The following is a 21,512-nucleotide window of genomic DNA, read 5'->3' on the forward strand; positions in this document are numbered from 1 at the left end:
CAATTAAATTAGAAATAAACTAGAAAATCAAAAGAGTAAAAAAAATCTTGTCTTATAAGTCCCTAAATAATAACTCCTTTTTATTAAAATTGTAAGGACATTTTAGTCAAGAATTTGAGTTTCATACGAGTACCCTTGTAGAATATATAGGACATTCTATATTGATGTATGAAAATAAATCTATTATATGAGACACCAAATTCACGTCAATTTTAAGCGAAATTTACATGAAAACAAAGTTTGAAATGTAAGCCAACTTTGAGTACAATCAGACCTAAGTAAATCTTAGTCAAAGTACAATCTTAATTTATAGCAATGAGTTAGACCAAAAACAACTAACGAGAAAGAAGCCTTGTTGTTCACAAAAGCTAAGCAATCAAGGAGAAGGCTTAACCTGATTCCTTGTAAAGCCATAAATGAAGTGAAAATTAAGGTACATAAGATTTGAAAATAAACTAGATTTTAGGCTTCAACTTCGTAAAAACATTAAAAGAAAAGTATACCATACAATTGAGAACTAACTAAATAAGTAACAAAGTCAAAACTTGGTCAATAAAGTAAGTTAAAGAACCTTGTTAAATAGAAGTTAGGAACTACGGAAGAAAAGACATAAATTGGTAAGCAAATGAAGTAATTACAATTTTTCATTGAGGAACACAATAGTCATTCAAATTGCTGCTCAAGAAAAGTTAAGAATTAAGACAATTATCTTACTCCACATAAAGCCTATTTTTACATGAAAATTAAAGCACATGCAAGAAGAGTAAAGGTGTTCATGGATCAGATTTCTAAAAAATCAATCTAGATCCGTTTAAAATTCAATTATATGGATTGGATTATAAATCAATATATTTTAATTTTTCTAAAAATTAATTTAAATTTAGTTTTAAAATTTGGATTTGGTTTAAAACTGGTTTTAAATCATTTTTACATATGATAAAAATATACTATAAATATTTTTATATTGTTATTAAATTATTATATTAAAAAATATTTAAATTTTATAATAAATAATATAATATTATATTTGTATATATATATATATATATTTATTAAGCACCAACGTTTATTAAAAATAAAATATGAATAAAAGAGGTACTCTAACTCATTATATCTTTGAAGAGAATTAATAATATATGTCAAGAGAAAATTTGCGTATATTTTAATTTATTAATAATATTTTTTTATTTTTTTATTTTATTAAAGTAATTAATATTTAGATATATTCCACTTTTTATCATTTATCCATCACACAATTTAATTATATGAATTAAATTTTAAATTATTTTATTTTTTTAATTGATTCAAAAATAGTTTTGAAATTTAAATTTAGTTTAAAATTAATTTTACATTTAGTTTTACATTGAATTAGTTTTATGTCTAATTTTAAATTTAATTTTTAACGCAAAACTGATTTTTAATATATTTGTAAATTTTATTTTTAAAGTAAAACTAATTTATTGTACAAAATATTGCATTAAATTACTATATTTTAAAAATATTTTAACAATATTTATTAATATTTTATATTTTATAGAAGTTTATAAAATATTTATTATTATTTTTAACTTATTTTTAATAAACAGAGTTTATAATGAATGTTTAAATTAAAAACTATAAAAATTAAAATTAATAATATAAATAATACTAAAATTATTTTTATAATATTTTAAAAATTAAAAAATAAACATAAATATAAAAATAACAGTAATAATTAATTTAAAAATATTTGTTAAATTTAACATTTTTAATTATTTTAAATATTTAAATTTAATTATAGGAATTATGATTATTAAAAAAATATTAATAATAAAATGTAGTTACAATAAAATTTTGTAAACTAATATAATGCGGATATTTAATAAGTAAAGATATAAGGTAGTAGTTTCATACATATAAATTTGGATAAATAAACTAGTTACACAAATATAGTTAATAAAAAAGTCAGTTTAATATGGATTTAGATTTTTAAAACTAATTTAATATTGGTTATTGATTGGACTTATAAAAGTGAATTTTTTGAACACTTCTAAAGAGAAGTCCGTTACTTTCATCAAATCAACAACTCTCACTCAATTCTCTATCTTGAACACAACTTACACATGATAAAGAAGTGCTACACATCTTCCTTTCAACTTCCAAAACACTAAATGACAAAAAGATACTCAAAATAGTCTAGGTTTCACTAAACACCTTACCAAAACACCATAACCGCATGGATAAGCTCACATTAACCCGTCAATTTGGGATCCAATTTGAGAAGTAATCTTTAAGTTCATTGAAAGACCCATCTTGCACATGGAAGAAGCACCTTTGGGAAACAATAGAGAGTCTTCTTAGAAGATCAAAGAAGCATGTGGAAGGAGAAAGAAGGAACCACACGCCAAAGTACAAAAATAAAGTCAAGTAAAGTAAAAAAGAGAGAGTATGAAACATAGGTTAAAGGTTATACTTACTATATAAGTTTTATTGTCAATGGAGTCTCATCTCCCATTATTTTACTAAAAAATATCTAATCATAGACTAAAATGTCTAAACTTACTTTGTAGAGGAAATAAAAACTAAGGAATAATTTTGAATAACGTTGTAAAAAATTAAGCTATTAAATTTTAATAACATTGTTAAATTATATTTTTTAGTATTTTCTTAGAGAAAACTAAATATTCATGATTTAAATAGTAAATAATCTTCAAAAATTTATAGAACTTACTTTGATTATTCTTTAGATTTATTAAGTAGTTCAATGGTTTGAGGAACAACAACTTTCTTATAGACATAAACTAATGGACTCATGCTTTTGTTTCTTTAATTTTAACTTTACAGGATGTGTCACTCCTACTGACTTCATTATTCTCAATGAACCTCACATTCTTTTAATAATTCATGTAGTATGATATAGAAATGAAATCTAAATATTTTTTACTTTTTACGACAATAAAATCTAAAATCTTTGGATTTCCCTTACTTGGAACCTTAAATAAATACATGGTAGTCTTTAAAGCATAAATCCATAATAAAATGTATAAAGATCAATTATGCAATATGTTTTTCACCATATCTAACAAGATTCCATTATGTCTTTATTATACACTATTTTGTTGTGGTGTACTTAACATTATGTGTTGTGTACATATGTTGTAATGGAGCCTACTGAAAGTGTGACGAACCATGCATTTACCTTTTCTGTAACGAAGAATGAAAAAAGACTGTAACATCCTTATTTATTAATATAATTTAGAGAAGAAACTTTATATCAAAAAGAGAAATTTAAATAGAAAATTTAACTGTATTCAAAGTGTAAAGTGCAAAAATTTAAAACTTTCATTCTTGTCACTCAGATTTATAAGTTTTTCAATAATAAAGTAATAGGAAACAAATACATTTAGATAAAAAGCTGAAATAAAATACATATACAATGGCTTCACTAATATACAAGAATGCAATAATTACAAAATAAAATTTCAAAAGGCATTAGGACATTTTACATTATTTTCATAAGATACAACATACAAAAAGTTCTAATAAGCAGTATTCCCACACCACAAGACTAAAGACGATCCTAATCATTATTTCCAAACCATCCCTCTATCTTTGCTAATTTTTGTGGGGATATGTCCTCATCTTCACTGAGATCATCCATATTAGCCACCACCTTAGTACCCGTAATTTTCTTTGAAGTAAAACAGCTTAGTCTTCCATACTAATCATGATCCATAACAGTGTATACATAATTCATTGCATTTGGTGGTTTGACCAAATCTCTGTATATGTACAAGCATAGGTGTGGTGGATCTTACCATTACTAAGATAATCAAAAGAAAAATCATATCCTATTATCATTTCTAAGGTGAATATAATACCAAAGTCATCATTACTATTTATAATAAAGCTACAATGGCATAATCATTGCCCCTCCCTACATTCATAATTTAGCCTACTACTAATGAACAACTCTAACAATCTAACAAGTCTATGGAGATCTATCATCTTTATTCCCTAAAAGATTTTGTAAGGATGAGTCTCTTTTCTTATTATTATACACGATTCACAATAAGATCAAGTAATACAAACATGAAAAACACATTGATCAATCTGTATTTCATTTTTCATATACGTGCAATAATCACTAATGTTATAATTTTATTCTATTTCCTTTACTACTAATCTTAAATTTCTTATTTCAAACTTTCACTGCTCCTGGAATTTTTTGAGGTCTTCCTTAGTATAGATAGTTGTTGGATAACCGTAGCTATATGGATACCACGTGTAACGCCCCGAGTTTTGTAATTCTTTTATGATAATTATACATATATGTATGTTGTGATTTTTATGTGCATTTTGATTTATGTTGGTGATATGGATGTGTACATTGATATGTTGTGGTTCAAATGTGAATGTTTGCCTGTGAATAGATTGAAAATGCTTGAGAGTATAGGTTGAAGTGTGCTGCAGAAACATTCTTGTTATAGCGAGAAGGTCTTGAGCAAGTGGATGTGTCTTTGTTGCATTCTCATTGTAACGAGAGGATCCTCGCTGCAGTGAGAGGGCCACAGAAAGGAGGTGTTTTCTAGGTTCAGTCTTACTGTAGTGAGAGGATCTTGTTATAGCGAGATTATATAGAAAAATAAGTGTAGTTTTGTTTGATATTTTCGCTGTAGTGAGAAAAAGTCTCCTTGTTGCGAGAGATGCCTCGCTGTAGCAAGAATATGATAGTGACATTTAGGGTATTTAAGGGGTTTAGGGTTCAGAAAATACATTTCTCACCTTTTCTTTTTCGATTCTCTCGACCCCTCACTTTATTTCATCGATTAAATTACCTCTAAGACCATTTGCACCCTAGATTGAATATTGTGATCGTGTTTTGGGTGTTTGGAGGTACGTTTTATGAGTTAAGATTTTCGTTTTCACCCTCTCTTTGTTCTCCTCGATTTCTGATGGACTTCTTCATATACTTAGTATGAAAATTCGTGTGGGGAGTCCTTCTACCATCAATTTTGTTGTGTGTCTTTATTCTGAGGTAAAAGGGACTCTACCCTATCTTTTGATGTTTAGAATTCGTTTGTATTGTCATGTATTGCAATGTGATTGATATAGAACGTAGAAAGGGGGACTCTCAAATCTCGCACGCTCTCGCTTGAATGAACGAGATCTCACTTGAGTGAGCCCTTTCTCGCCTGATAGAGAATATCAAACAATGTTTCTCTTGAGCTTTTTCTGCTATTCTTACTTGAGTGAGAGTCATTCTCACTTGAGTGAGAAAACGTCCTCACCTGAGTGACTCATCTCTCCTAGGCAAGATCTCTGTGTGCTTGAGCAAGATCAACTCTCGCCTGGACGGGAAAGTAAGTTGGGTGAGCTTATCCTATTCTCTCTTAAGCGAGATGTAGAATGCCCTAAAATCTTGTGGTTCTAGGCGCTTAGTCTCACTCAAGCAAGACCTGAGCAAGACCTCCTGCACCAAACCTCTACCAAACACCGATAAATCATTCCCAAAACACAGAGTGTTACAAAGGCAAAGCCTAATAGCATCATTAGTGACCTCGATATATTTTATGGTGTTTGTAAGCCTGACAAACTTCGTCAAATGGAAGTTGGAGTCTTCGTAAGGCATTCTTTTAAACTGTGTAGAGTTCTAAACCATAGTAATCAAAGCTTGTTTTAGCTCAAAATTGTTGGTCTACACATTAGGAGTCGTGATGCTTCCAGAAGTACCACCAGCAATGGGTATAATATAATCTTGAATTGATTTCCTTCCCTCTGTCATTTTTTATTTTCTCAACACTTTAGTCTTCACACAGTTCTTTCAGTCTTTGGATCAAATAAGCAAGTTGTATAAGACTTTGAACGAGTGACCATATACTAAAACAAATTTATAAAAAAAATAACTATAATAAAATAAGTTAAAGAAAAATTGAAAACAAACAAAATTAAATTAAATTAAAATTAAACAAGAACTGTACAAATCAATTAAATATGAAATTTTCTTCATATTGAAAAATAACAATCCTCAGGAATGATACTAAAAACTTATTTGTGGGCAAGTGTACCTATCAAAAAGTAATAAAAGGTTTTAAACTAAGTTTCCAAAATATCGTCTCACAAGGATTGTTTCTAATTATTAATAATTTTTTAATTTAATTATTTGAACTTAAAGGATGCAAAATTAAATAAAACAATAATTTAAATATAAAATTAATAAAAAATAAATTAAAATAGCACAACCTCTAATAATAAACTAATCGAGAAGAAACTAGGGCGCATGATTTCACCTTTACACTTCTCCATGGTCACTTTTAGATTAATTCTCATTTCGATTTTCTTATGATTGCCAACTACTCATACTAAATCTATTAACACTCACTGATCATGCAATGTTAATAGACTTTTCTCTATAGTATCATCCCCAATGATCATGTAAGTAAAAGGAAAAGAAAGTATAAAAAGTCTATGAGCTGTTAATTTAATAATAATTGAAAGGGAAGAACTAAGTTTAATCCATCTAATCTTTTGTCTTGTTTTACCTTATAGATCCATTAACTATATGTGTTACGATCGCTTACAATATAATTAATTATGATATTTTTAAGAATTATCAATTCTAACATGCAAATATGACGTAATAATATAAACATCAATCAAAGAATCTACCATAATCCTAACTATGAATTTAGCTAGACATAATATAAAATAGAACAAAAATAATATTAAATAAATCCATAGTTATTTGAAAAGTAAATGTAAGTTAAAGGAGTCTCCAATGGAGAAGAGACGACCAAAGCTCTTAATTCCAAGACATATTCCTAAAGCTCTAATAATCGTCAATGACTAGCCAACAACTTGATTGAAGATGTAAAAGGGTAAGAAATATTAAAACGATGTGTAAAGGGGGAGATGAGAGATGAAAGGTGAGGTGCAAAAGGGTACCTAAGTCGTTGCTCATTTAGGTCTCTTTTATATGATTTCCAAAACCCTAATAGTTCTTCATAATTAAACTTTTTGCAGGTAAGTACAGCCACGTAAGACCATAAGCACGATCGTGCATGTCGCTCAAAGCACCTTCGTGCTGGCTACTAAGGTCTAGGTATGCTGACTGCTGCAAAACTCTATTTTTCAACCAATCCCAAGTTGCACTAAAAAATCTAATTATGTACTTTAAATAAATTTGCACAATTAATATATAAATTACTGCAAAATTTAAATAAAATAATGGTTACACATAAATATATATGCTATAATAAAAAGCATGCGAAAATACATGCTTATCAATGGTATTTTAAGTTTTGATGTTAAGAATATGAATTACACATTTCGTCATATTGTTAAGTCTTATTAGGAATGTAAGTAATATGATTTAAGATTTATTTTATTAGAATTTATGAATGATTATGGTTCATTATACTTTTTATTGTTAATATAAAATTCTTTTATCAAGTTGAAGATTTTATTAAAATTTTATACTACAAGGATTTGTTTCATATTATTAGCATTTATTTCCTCTATAGAAAGTTATGTAATTCAAAATTTAAGTTAAATCAAAATAAATCTTTCTTTAAATTGTGAGCGTTTCCTATAATTTTTAGGTAAAGAACTAACTATATTTTATTAAAATAATGATTGGTAATAAACTATGGCTTATCATTCTTTTATTTTATTTTTCTTGAGTGTGGCACCAATATCTTTCCTTAAACCTAAATATCAAACTAACTCATTTTTCTGTTTTGTATTAGTATGTTGTCTCACTCTTTCTCTTAGAGACTTTCTTCAATATCATTTTAGGAGAATGAGGCTCTCTATCATTCTTTTCTACACAAAAATAGTGAAATTAATGAGATTAGTTTACCTTGAAAACAAGTATGGTGTTCTTTCTTTACCTTTAAAGCTTTTGCTTTCTCCCACTTGATGAAGGAAGGTAATATGTTGGACATTTATGCTATAGGTAATAATTTTACTTAATACAAGAAAGTTCAAAGACGATTACATAACTAAAAATTTAGATAGAGAGATTTATGATGTGAAGTGATGGCTTGCATAATTAAAAGACATTATAAAGACTTTGGTTAGAATGCATTCTAATCGTAATCATGTTTTGTTAAGTCTTCTAGATTTTAAGCACTCTTACTTTTTCATTATGAGTATTGGGACATTATTAATCATTCTTTAAGTTGTTAATCTTATGACATTCCAAGAACTTGTAAATTTATGCAAAAGAAATCCCTTCATTTTCTTAAAGATAACTTTGGCAATATTTTTATTAATGAAAGAAAATTGAGAGAATATTTAATAATATTAAAGGAAAGTTATTGATGATTTTTCCCACTTTCTATGGAGTTTGCAAAAAATGTTTCAAAGTGAGTGTAAAAATCTTTAAACAAGAAAAAAAATTTAGTTAAAAAAATCTAGAAAGAATTAGGTTAAGCATGGAGATAGGAATATTTCATTTTCTTTTTCATACCCAAAACAATGTTAAAAGAAGGAAGAATAAAATTCATAGAATTTATTTTCCGAACAGTTTCTAATGTACTAAAGAATGTGTTAAAGGGTGGAATTGTTAAGCTTTTTAAAAACCTTCTATTCTTTGGAGGACCTCAATAGTTCTTATACTTTACCTTTTTTGGTAAAAGTTATGGCTAATTTATCCAAACCAGTTATCAAAGATCAAACTTTTGCTACTCTTAATTTTATAAAGCTTTGCATATATTCTTGTCCCAATGACTTTTGGGTAATAATCCTTTAGATTTAAGAATTTTTACCTCATTACTCTTTACAATGTTCTTTAGAGTTATTACTAAAGTCATTACTCATAGGCATAGACCTCTCATTAAGCATTTTCAAAATAGTTCCATCCTAAGAAGATGTACATCAAATAATGTTAGTCTTATATAACATCATTTATATTACAAACATTGGCTATCTCTAAAGATATTCTTTGGTCCTCTAATAATGGTCAAGGATTACATCTTATTAATTAAAATATTATTACTTAATTCAAAAACTCAGTAGGCCTCAATTTAAAGAAATCTCTTGATATGAATATTACTTAGGTTAAAAAAATAATTTCTTAATTGTTACATCACAATGATAATTATGGACTTAATTTTTCATACAAAAATATAAAATTCATACAAATATTCTTAATTATTGCAAAAAAGATAGGTTTAATGGTTTAAATTTTTGCAATTAGATACTAAGCACCTTAAAACCATTTTGCTTACAAGATGCGCAATGAAAATATATACTTTTTTTTTTTCTGGTTCTTCCAAGGGCTTGGTGATAAATCATATGTTGATTGCTACAAGGTACCTTAATAAGATTGAATTAGTTCTTTACATGAGAACCAAAGAAAAAATTTCATACTTCAAAGAAATTTTTTAATTTCATTCACTTAACTTCATTCTTTTGAATTACATAAATTTATATTTATAGAATAATACTGTAGAAAACAAGTAATAGAAAATAAATCCTAATAATAAGGAACAAATCTTAGTAAAAATAAAAAATCTAGTGTAATATGAAATAAATCATAATATCATAATATAATTATATTTTAATAAAGGAAAGAAATTCTATAATAAAAAAATCAAATAAATTAAAATATATTTTAATAATTACAAACCCTAATGAAATCACTCTCATAATTTTAATGCATATAACTAAAAGCTTCTCTTTCTTTATTATTAGCTTGAGTTTCTTGGATTTTTTTTTTATTTAAAACTTCTTTGAATCTTTTAATGTGTTCTCTTTTAATGGCCTCACTTGAAATTTGAAATTTTATCTTAAAGAATTTAGATTAAGTCATATTAATCCTTGATCACTTGTTATTTGATTTATATCATTTCTTCTCTCTTCGAACGAATCCCTATTCGAATTAAGTTTAACATTACTTATAACTTTATCATATATATATATATAGGGGAAGGATCTTCTTACATCAGTGTAAGTCTAAAAACTCTTACACTCAATCTGAGCCTTTCATTTAACTTAAATGAAAGGCTCAGATTGAGTGTAAGAGTTTTTAAACTTAATTTTTTGTAGTAACATTAACATGGATGACTTAACAATATATATCTTGCTTCTATAGGTATTATATCGCAAAGAACTTCTTTTTTATTTGCTTTCCAAGATATAAAAGCACTAGATCTTACTTGTAAATTTTAATTTGCTACTGTCATTAAGGCATTGTAACTTGTGAAGACTATGATGTTCCATGGTATTTATGTTCAATTTCTTCACTATGGTAGTACAATTTATATTTGTAACGCTCTAAATTTTGTAATATTAATTATTGATAATTATATAAATCTAAATGTATATTCATGTGTATTTTTAGATATACGTTGTGAATATGTATGTATATATATATATACATATATATATATATATGTGTGTGTATACATGACTGGTTGAGCTGAAATGGGCTAAGTGCCTAAGTACAGGGCGTAACACTGGACTGTTCTTGCTGCAGTGAGAGAATTCTCGCTGTAGCAAGAGGGCCCTGGGAAAAGGACTGAAACTGTCCCTTTCTCGCTGTAGCGAGAGACGTTTCGCTATAACGAGAGAGCGACAGTTTGGAGTGCATTTCTGTGTGCAGTCTCCCTGTAGCGAGAGGGTCTCGCTATACGAGATTTTACAGAAACCAGAGTGCAGTTTTCTCTTTTTTTTTACTATAGCGAGAGGGTGTGTCGCTGCAACTATCTTGCTGTAGCGAGAGTGTCGCGACCAAAAAAGAATTTAAAGGGTGTTAGGGTTTGGGGATAGTTATTTCTCCCTCTCCCTTCGAAATTCCTTTGATCCTTTCGTTCCTAAAGCCCTATTCCACCGATTAATTGCCTCCAAAGTCGTTCGGGAGTTTGATTGAAGGTTGAATCCCTATAGGGAACGCTTGGAGGTAAGTTTTAATAGTTAGGGTTTTGATTTTTCATCCCTTTTCTCTATTGTTGTGGTTCCCCTGGGTTCTCATGGAGTTTCTCCATGTGTTTAAGATGAAATTCGTGAGGAGGAGCACTTTTTGGTGGATTTAGCGCGTAGGACGTCAATCCAAGGTAAAGGGAGACTCTATCCTACTCTTTTGTGCATGAATTGTTGTTATTTTGCTGAATATTGTGTTGTAGCAAGAGGGACCTGGGAAAAGGACTGAAACTGTCCCTTTCTCGCTGTAGCGAGAGACGTTTCGCTATAACGAGAGAGCGACAGTTTGGAGTGCATTTCTGTGTGCAGTCTCCCTGTAGCGAGAGGGTCTCGCTATACGAGATTTTACAGAAACCAGAGTGCAGTTTTCTCTTTTTTTTTACTATAGCGAGAGGGTGTGTCGCTGCAACTATCTTGCTGTAGCGAGAGTGTCGCGACCAAAAAAGAATTTAAAGGGTGTTAGGGTTTGGGGATAGTTATTTCTCCCTCTCCCTTCGAAATTCCTTTGATCCTTTCGTTCCTAAAGCCCTATTCCACCGATTAATTGCCTCCAAAGTCGTTCGGGAGTTTGATTGAAGGTTGAATCCCTATAGGGAACGCTTGGAGGTAAGTTTTAATAGTTAGGGTTTCGATTTTTCATCCCTTTTCTCTATTGTTGTGGTTCCCCTGGGTTCTCATGGAGTTTCTCCATGTATTTAGGATGAAATTCGTGAGGAGGAGCACTTTTTGGTGGATTTAGCGCGTAGGACGTCAATCCAAGGTAAGGGGAGACTCTATCCTACTCTTTTGTGCATGAATTGTTGTTATTTTGCTGAATATTGTGTTGTGGCTGAGTTAGTGGGTAGGAAATTACTGAGAAATGTAATGTGGGCCATGTGCCGTGACATGTGAACATGATGTATGTTGATCTGAAATTGATGGATGTGGATTGTATGTAAATGTTGTGTGATAGAATGAGTATAGGCACTTGTACCGTATATTTGAATGAATATTGTGAAAATGTGGGCCCAAGGGCCATGTAATGTGAACGATAATTGTGGGCTGTGTGCTGTGTGTAAGCATGATTACTGCATGCGTAAATGGAATATGTGTGAATGGGCGTGTTAGCGCCGTTGTAATGTGTAGTGAATGGTTCAGCGATACACTGGGGATGTGGGAGATGAGGACGGTAAAAATACCTTGAGGAAGAGGGAGTGGTAGTGACGCCGACTGTGGAACGAGTGCACCACAGGTCACACACTATCTTTCTGATTAGACCTCTAACCGCTATCTTTGCTGAGCGACCCGTGACTGTCCACGTGGTATCCGTGAGGCGGGGGTAACCAGCAACCAAGTCGATCCTCTCTTTTCCCTCTAACTTCCTTTGAAAGTTAAAACGATTACAAAATGAATACAAAAACTAAAAAATGACAAAAGACCCTTTTTCTAAGTTCCTAATTCCTATTTATAGAGCTCCTCTAATTCTTCGACTTAACCCTTGAAATTCTGATAGTTAGTTATCCCCAGGTGTTTTGGAATATTCTAAAAGTGATACAAAAGTTTCAAACGTCCAGAATTAGAAAGAAGAAGAAGTTATAAAGTTGCAGAATTCTACGCCAAAATGCGCAGTGGCTGGAGTAAAGGCGCACATCTGCATGTGTTATGAGTTGCAACGTGCTCTTGCGCGCCAAAACTTCAAGTGATGTGCGTTTCAACGCACAACACTTCAATGAATGATTCTTCTATGTGCTTGCTCTACGTTGCTACGCCATCTACTATGCGTTTCCACGCTCTGTTGCACACCAAAGTGCAAGGTGATGTGCGTTTCAACGCAATGGCAGTTATCCAGTTTCAGTTGCTGGAGTGTTAACGCGCATCACTCAGAGTAGCTACGCAGACTTAGTGCTGTATTTTGTTCTTTCCATGTTCAAACGCCAATCACTTAGAGTTGTAATGCCCAGCTCTTAGGATTTCTTCAAACTTGATTCTTTGATTATTTTTCTTCATTTTCAGCTTCTAATCCTTACTTTAAGCACTTTCAACAACTTTTCATATTTTTGCATGAACTCCTACAAAAAATCTAAACAATTTTTAATATTTTAAGAAAACAACAATTTATACTATTTGTATTATTTTTGTGATCTTTTCAAGTTTATTTTAGAACTATTTTCCTAATTATTAAACAAAAACTATGCTAAAAACATGGTAAAATATGGATTTATCACTCGTCATCTGAGCTAAGGTACAGATCACCCGGATCAGCGGTGACTTGAGTACCCGTAATCTGCTCGATCGTCCATCACGATGGTATTCTGGAATAGTCGTGATCATGGTACGTGACCAGATACATTATTGTTGTTGGGGTTCTCTCAGTGCCAGAAAAGATATAAATACAGAGGGTATGATGGATTCGATGCACAGACAAATCAAAAGGAATGCTAAAAGCTAACTCCAGCTCCATCATAACTACCTTACTATGTACCTCACTATCATAAACAAGAATTTTAAAGTAACTAAGTCTCTGGTACTCACCAAATACATTATTTATATTATCCATTACTGAATTATCTACGACTCTCATTCCCTCTATGGGTGCTGTCATCTGGATTCCCTAAAATGATTACGTAAGGATGAGTCTCTACATTTATTACCAAGCATACATACACAGAGAATTCAATAATATAGATAAAACATTCTACATGTATCATATAACAATTCACTTATGCATCCAAATTATGTTTATCTCTATTTATCCTTTCGATACTCATTTCCATATTCAATTCCATTCTCAATGACACTATCATTTCCACTGCCCCTGAGATCCCTCGAGGTCTTCCTTAGCATAGATAGTCGCTGGATAGCCACAGCTACACGGATACAATGTGTGCCGACCCGACCCCTTTTAGCAAAAGCATGGTCAGGAGTATTAGTCAGGAAATGAGTGTGAGGCCTGAGGTGCTCCTACTCTCATTTATATTGCGCAATTCAAGAGAAGCATCCACCACCCTCATTTTCCTAAGACTTCTCAGTCTTCTCTCTCTTCCACACTCCCAGTGTACCTCTGAACTATCTATACCTGTCCTTATCATATTCCTTTCTCACTTCATTTTCCTTTATCTATATTTTCCCATTTCATCTCTATATTTTCTATTCTCTGTTTACTAATATATTATTCACACTTTTATCTCTCTATTTTACTCTAGTTTCATTATTATATCATACATCATTCAATCATTGCCGAGAGTTAGTCCCCTCGGACTCAATCCACCACATACATACATATACACTCAAATCAATGATCATACACTTCATCAAACACTGCAAAACATGTTTCAAACTTAACAAAAACACATTCTCATCCAAAATACACTTAAAATCATGCATTTCATCACAACCTTTTCATGAATACAAACATAACAATTTATTGGTAACAAAATAGATCTCTCCTTACCTTGAAATGGAGGTTTAGTAAAGGGTTTTTGAGGGTTCTTACTCAAAACGTGAGGTTCTTCCTAAATATCACAAGAGACTTCATTTAGAGAAGGAGAATCAAGAAAATAACCAAAAGAATGGAGAACCAAGTGTCAAAAACTTACCAAAGAGCAAGGAAAGTGATCTTTGAAACTTTGATCGCAGAAAAGTTGGGGTTTTTCAAGGATTTGCTAAGAAAATGAGGAGAAAAGTCAGAGAAAATGCATGAGAGTTGTGACTTGGATTAGAATCCAAGTTTCTTAACTTGAAAACCCTTAAATATCCTTCAACTCGCGACATTCTCGCTATAGCAAGCCAATTCTCGCTATAGTAAGTAATTTTTGCTACAACGAGACATTCTCTCGCTATAGTGAAAAAATCAGACAAAATTGCACTTTGTTGTCTGTCATTCTAGCTACAGTGAGAAGATCCTCGCTACAGCGAGAGAGCACCAAAATGCCTGATTTTGATGCTGATTTCTCGCTACAGCGAGACACATCTCGCCACAGCGAGACACATCTCGCCACAGCAAAAAATCCTGCAACTCACCCATCTAAAACTCTCCTAATTTCAAGCAACATGCATTAATAACTCACATCAAGTATAAAATTAATAATTAGTAAAGTAGGGATGTTACAACTGTCATGCATTATTTTTTATGAAGACCTATTAAACATTGTTTGGAGACAAATTTCATGGCGTTTACTCTAAGAAGGTGGCTTATTCATGATTAGTTAAAGCTTGACAACCTTCTTAATCCATCAAGACCCTAAATAAACTTGGTTTTAGAGGGTTAATATTTTAGAGAAGATCAAGTTTTTTATATAACTTATTTTTTATAACTCAGTTGCTTCAAATGATTTTTGTTTCCAGCATCATATTGCTACTTCACCTAATTGCTCTAAATGCCAATTTTTTAAGGAGAATGTTGTGCACTACATTAGATATTATGCTAATTTTAGAGAAATTTGAAAAATCATGAGATTCTTCAATCTTGATAATTTTCTAATGATTGTAAATCTTGTCATTTGAATAATTCATTTGTTAATTTTCTAGGAACTCTTTCATTGCAACTTTGTGGCAAGTGTGGCTGGAAAATAATTTTGTATTCTATAGCAAGTATCAAAAACTCAATGGATATCATTCTTAGAGCAATTCAATATTTATTGCAAAACTTTTCCTTTCTTCAAAGCTCACATCTTGTGTGCTCCTAACTTCTTTGTCTAGTTCAAAGGTCTTTTCTTCTTTTCCAATGTGGTGGCTCTAAATAATGATAAGAGAGTTCAAGATAAGTGAGTTAATCTACAACTCTAATGACAACTTATTTAGAGACTTCCATGGTCATATTAAAAATTATGACAATATTTTTGCATAACATCTTACTTTGTTAAATAGTTTGACTTTGACTTGATGTGAAAACTATAAAAGAATTCATTATTGGACATATTATTTGGAAGTAGTCCATCTAATTAATGGTAATGATGCTACCTACCATAGGTATAGTGCAATTAATATATAAATTCAAAGTTTCCTCTACATAGATTGAACATATTCTTAGAAAATACTTTATTATCATAATAGATAAATTCAAAGTTTCCTCTACATAAATTGAGCATATTCTTAGAAAATACTTTCTTATGTTATGGTATAAAAAATGAATAATCTTTGTATTTCCAAGCACCCTCCTATTAGTGGCATAACATACACCGGTTAAACCAATTCACCTATCTAGTTAAATTAGTTCATTGATTGATCAAAGTCCTATTTGAAAGAACTTATGAACAAGTTATGAAAAATAACTTATATCTTTCATAAATTGTTTTCAGCTTATTTCTGTAAACTACTTGGTATAGTTTATTAAAATAAGGTATTTTCAACTTATTGCAATAAATTTCATCACTAAATTTATAATATAAGTCATCATTTTAAAAGTATCTTATTGAATAAATATTTTAAATAAGTAGTTATTCAAATATATCCTAAACTTGGTAACACATGAATTGTCAGATTGATGTATTTCCTATTCCAATCGAATTATGCTGAGTATGCTTAAAGTGTATGAGTTATATATATATATATATATATATATATATATATATATATATATATATATATATATTGAAATGTAGGTGTGAAAGCTATATGATTGCAGTATGGCAGAACGGCTAGAAATTGGTTATTAAGTGTGTTGTACACGAAATAAGTAGATAGGATCACCTCAGTTGTCCCCTCGCCCAGGCGAGAGGTTCTCGCTCAAGCGAGATGTGTAACACCTTAAATAAAATTGTAACACCTTAAATTTAATTTCCATAAATAAGAAATTTCATAAATTTTTGAGATAATAAAATTTCTATTTTTAATTCAAGTTTCATTAACCATTTCAAATAAAGGAAGTGGTTACAAATTATATCAAATAATTGCTATAAGACTTATTCAAATACAACAGTTTTTTAAAATAATATCCTAAGTCCTATAGCAGTTTCATTCACCCCTTCACTAAATCCGGTGCTGATCGTCTTGATTACCTGAAAAATAAATGTAAGGGTGAGTACTCTACACTACCTAAAAACACAAAATCAACGTAAAGTCTCACCTCCAACACATTTCCAATACATTAAACAAACACAATAACAGGCAACATTCCATATCCATAGGTACAGTACACAAAACTCGTGCATACACACACACACCAACTACACTCACTGTGGCACTGTTATCACAGATTTACACCATGAATGGTTGCTGGTTACCCCTACCTCACGGATACCACGTGGGCAGTCACGGGTCGCTCAGCAAAGATAACAGTCAGAGGTCTAATCAGAAAGAGAGTGTGTGGCCTATGGTGCACTCGTTCCACAATCGGCGTCACTACCACTTCCTCTTCCTCAAGGTATTTTTACCGTCCTTATCTCCCACATCCCCAATGTATCGCTGAACCATTCACAACACATTACAACGTTGCTAACACGCCCATTCACACATATTCCATTCACGCATGTAGTAATCATGCTTACACACGGCACACAGCCTATAATTATCGTTCACATTACACGGCCCTTGAGCCCACATTTTCACAATATTCATTCAAATATACGGTACAAGTGCCCATACTCATTATATCACACAACATTTACATACAATCCACATCCATCAATTTCATATCAACACACATCATGTTCACATGTCACAGCACATGGCCCACATTACATTTCTCAGTAATTTCCTACCCACTAACTCAGCCACAACACAATATTCAGCAAAATAACAACAATTCATGCACAAAATAGTAGGATAGAGTCCCCCCTTACCTTGGATTGATGTCCCACGCGTTAAATCCACCAAAAAGTTTTCCTCCTCACGGATTTCGTCCTAAACACATGGAGAAACTTCATGAGAACCCAGGGGAACCACAACAATAGAGAAAGGGGATGAAAAATTGAAACCCTTACTATTGAAACTTACCTCCAAGCGTTCCCTGTAGGGATTCAACCTTCAATCAAACTCCCGAACAACTTTGGAGGCAATTAATCGATGGAATAGGGCTTTGAGAATGAAAGGATCAAAGGAATTTCGAAGGGAGAGGGAGAAATAACTATCCCCAAACCTTAACACCCTTTAAATCCTTTTATGGTTGTGACACTCTCGCTACAGCAAGATAGTTGCAGCGACACGCCCTCTCGCTATAGCAAAAAAAAAAAGAAGAGAAAACTGCACTCTGGTTTCTGTAGAATCTCGTACAGCAAGACCCTCTCGCTACAGCGAGACTACACACAGAAATGCATCCTAAATTGTCGCTCTCTCACTACAGCGAGACGTCTCTCGCTACAACAAGAAAGGGACAGTTTCAGTCCTTCCCCCCAGGACCCTCTCGCTGCAGCGAGAACAGCTCAGTGTTATGCCATGTACTTAGGCACTTAGCCCATTTCAGCCTAACCAGTCATGCATACACACACACACACACACATATATATATATATATATATAAGAATAATAATAATTAATATTACCAAAATTCGGGGCGTTACAAGATGTCGCAGGAGTAATGGTTAAGCTCTCTGGACATAATCTCGCCCAAGCGAGAATGCTGCTCGCAGGTGAGATGTAGCTTGCTCAAGCGACGAAATTCTTGCTCAAGCAAAAATATTAGAAAATTGAGAGGTTCCACTGTCTGGTTTTCTCGTCCAGGCAAGGGTTGACTCGCCCAGGTGAGAGTAAAGCTCGCTCAAGCGAGGAGCATAGGCGCTAAAGGGGTATTTAAGGGGTCTCAGCGCCCAGAAACTTCATTTTTTCACCAGACAACTTTTCTCTCTCAATTTCTCTCTCTCCTATTACTCTTCCTCAACGCTAAATTCCATCCTGATCAAAGCGAGATCTTCTATCTCATTGAAGTTTAGGTGAGTTCTCGAAGCTTAGTTCTTGGTTTTACCTTGTTTCTTCTTTCTTTTTCTCAAGGAACTTAAATCAGGTTATTTTTTTAGTAGATCTGAGCTGATCAAGCCTTATTCTACATTTAAACGGTCGATCTCTCTACAGAACTCCCTAGGAGTACTATTTTGGAACTCATTCTAGGTAAAGGAAGCTTATTTGAACTGGTTTATCTGTATAGTGAACATGGAGCTAGTTAAGAACTTGATGTTGATGTAGCCGAGAAATAAGTCATTGAGTGGCCATATTCTAGATCAAGATTTAGAGTAGTATAGCTGAGTAGTTTTCTCAGTCGTTTAACTAAGCTGATTTAACTCATATGATGAATAACCTTGGTTAGCAGTGATTGAATATGTTGTGCTGTAATGTTGTGTTGTATATGTTGAGGATATTAAAATACACGAAATGCTGAGTTTTGCTGTAAATATATGTATTGCTATTTTGTTGAGGTTGTGAAAATATATATATAATTGTGATGCTGAAGCTGAAAATGAAATATTTTGCTGTATTGTAATATGCTGATTTAGCTATACTGCATCCTATTCATTATCATCATCATTTTAGAGCCGATTAGGATGCTGAGTTGTACTATGTCTAGATCCAAATACTGGGATGGGTCGCTCTCAGATCGAAAAATAGTTCCTCTGGATTACTTAGGCTGTGAAATCATATGGAAACTGAGATTGCTGCATTTGCACTAGATGGACTGGGAATGAGCTGGACATTATGCATTGTTTATTGAAGCTGTATAATGTTGTGTGCTGATTGTTATGAACTGCTTAAATGATTTTATCTATATTCATTCACATTTCAATATTAAGGATTATCGATTTTATAAGCTCACTCTTGCATCTTGTTGTTTTGATATATGTATGTGCTGCCATGATCATATGATGGTACGTGAGCAGAAGATACATGGAATGTATCGACTTCTCAAGCTGGAAGGTCTGATTAAGAAATATTGAAGTTAGCAATTTTTTTTGGGAAGAACATGGAGTGGACCATTTTGTTGGTCTATGTTTAGTTTGTTGGGTTACTAATTTGTTAACGAATGTAACTATGTTTAAATATTTGTATTCGATTTGCACCAAATTAGATGATGTAAATGTGAAAGTTTATGTAAAGACTTGGATGCTGGATATAAAGGTGCATGAAGGCTCGTTATTTATTTACTTGAATTTTGGAGTTAAATTCAAATCTTTGAAAAATTCATACTCTTTTACTGATATACATATATCTAGTGTCATATAAATTAAATAAATGAATTGAGAAAGATAAGTGAAAATGTTATTAACTTTTATAAAAAGGGTCATGACATAAATATATTCAATTGAGAAAACTCTAAAAAGGGGATTGTAATTTTTTGAAAAATCAAAACATATATAACAAAAATAAGTAACAAATGCATAATAAAAAGAAAACTTAAGGCATTGTGATTTTTAAACATCAAAAAGTGTACATATAAAACTAATTGTTGTTTATCTCCAAAGTGAACTTGAAATGAAGTTTAAGAAAAAAAACTTAATGACAAAAAAAAAACATAAAAGAAATACAATCAAAGTCAAAAAATAAGAATAAGGAAACTTTTGGTCTCATTCTTTTTTCACTTTTTCAAATGCATAAAGTTTTAGATTTAAATATTATTTTTAATCCTAAAATTAACACTAACAAAATTTAAATTAAATATAATAACTTGTGTAAAAAAAAAATAAGAGTCTAAAGGATTAATGAGAAATAAATATGATAAAAGTCATTAAAAAAATACAAAGAATTTCAATGAAGTATAAACTGAAAAATAGGAATATTCAAAATGAAAAAAAAATAATCAAGAATAGAGACCTACTTATAGAATTGCACAACCCTACATCATACTCTATCTTCAAATTGTACAAAACAAAAGGCAAACAAAGAAAAGATACATCAACAATGCAAAAAATAAAAATAAATGAAAGAGATATTTAAAATATTAATATACAACCCAAAATCCTAATTTTAAATTTTGAAAGATTAACTAAAAAAGTAATAAAAATTATATTACGAATATTTAAATCTAATTTTTTAAGTTTTAAAAAATTAAGTGAAAAATAATACTAACGAGAGTCATTTTAAAATTTGATTTTTAACTCTTTAAAAATTATTATAATTAGTAAGACTTCTGAAAATGTCATTTTATAAAAAAATTGATAAATAAAAAAAAATTTCAATTTAAAACTTGTAAATATTTTTATTATAGTTTTTTATTTAGTTCTTTTTAAATAGTTGATTATACGTATAATTTATTCTTGTGATAGTTAATTATATAAAATAAATTTTATATTTATATATATTCAATGAAAACTGATTTTAAAATAATATATTCTGTTACGATTGTATAAAGTAATTTTTAAAGATAATTTAAAAAAAATAAAATTGTGTCTAACAGTTAGTATAACATTTAAGATATTTAATTGTGAAAAATAAAATAATATATAAATTATTTAAAAAAATAAGATAATAGATTTGAAACAAAAAAAGTTAATAACTTAACTTGTAATTTTAAATTAAAGTTTCAAATAATACAGTAGTGGTGAATAATTTAAGAAAAAGCTCTGTGGCATGTAATTTTATTCAATTCAGATAAAAATGTCAAGGATTTATGTACTTTAAAAAGATAATTTTAAAATAAGCTAATAATTAATCATAAATTTAAAATTCTGAATTATTTTAAAAAATCATTTTCTTTATAAAATTTG

The sequence above is a fragment of the Abrus precatorius genome, unplaced genomic scaffold, assembly GCF_003935025.1.
Source record: "Abrus precatorius isolate BTA unplaced genomic scaffold, Abrus_2018 Scaffold7, whole genome shotgun sequence".
In the NCBI taxonomy this organism is placed as follows: domain Eukaryota; kingdom Viridiplantae; phylum Streptophyta; class Magnoliopsida; order Fabales; family Fabaceae; genus Abrus; species Abrus precatorius.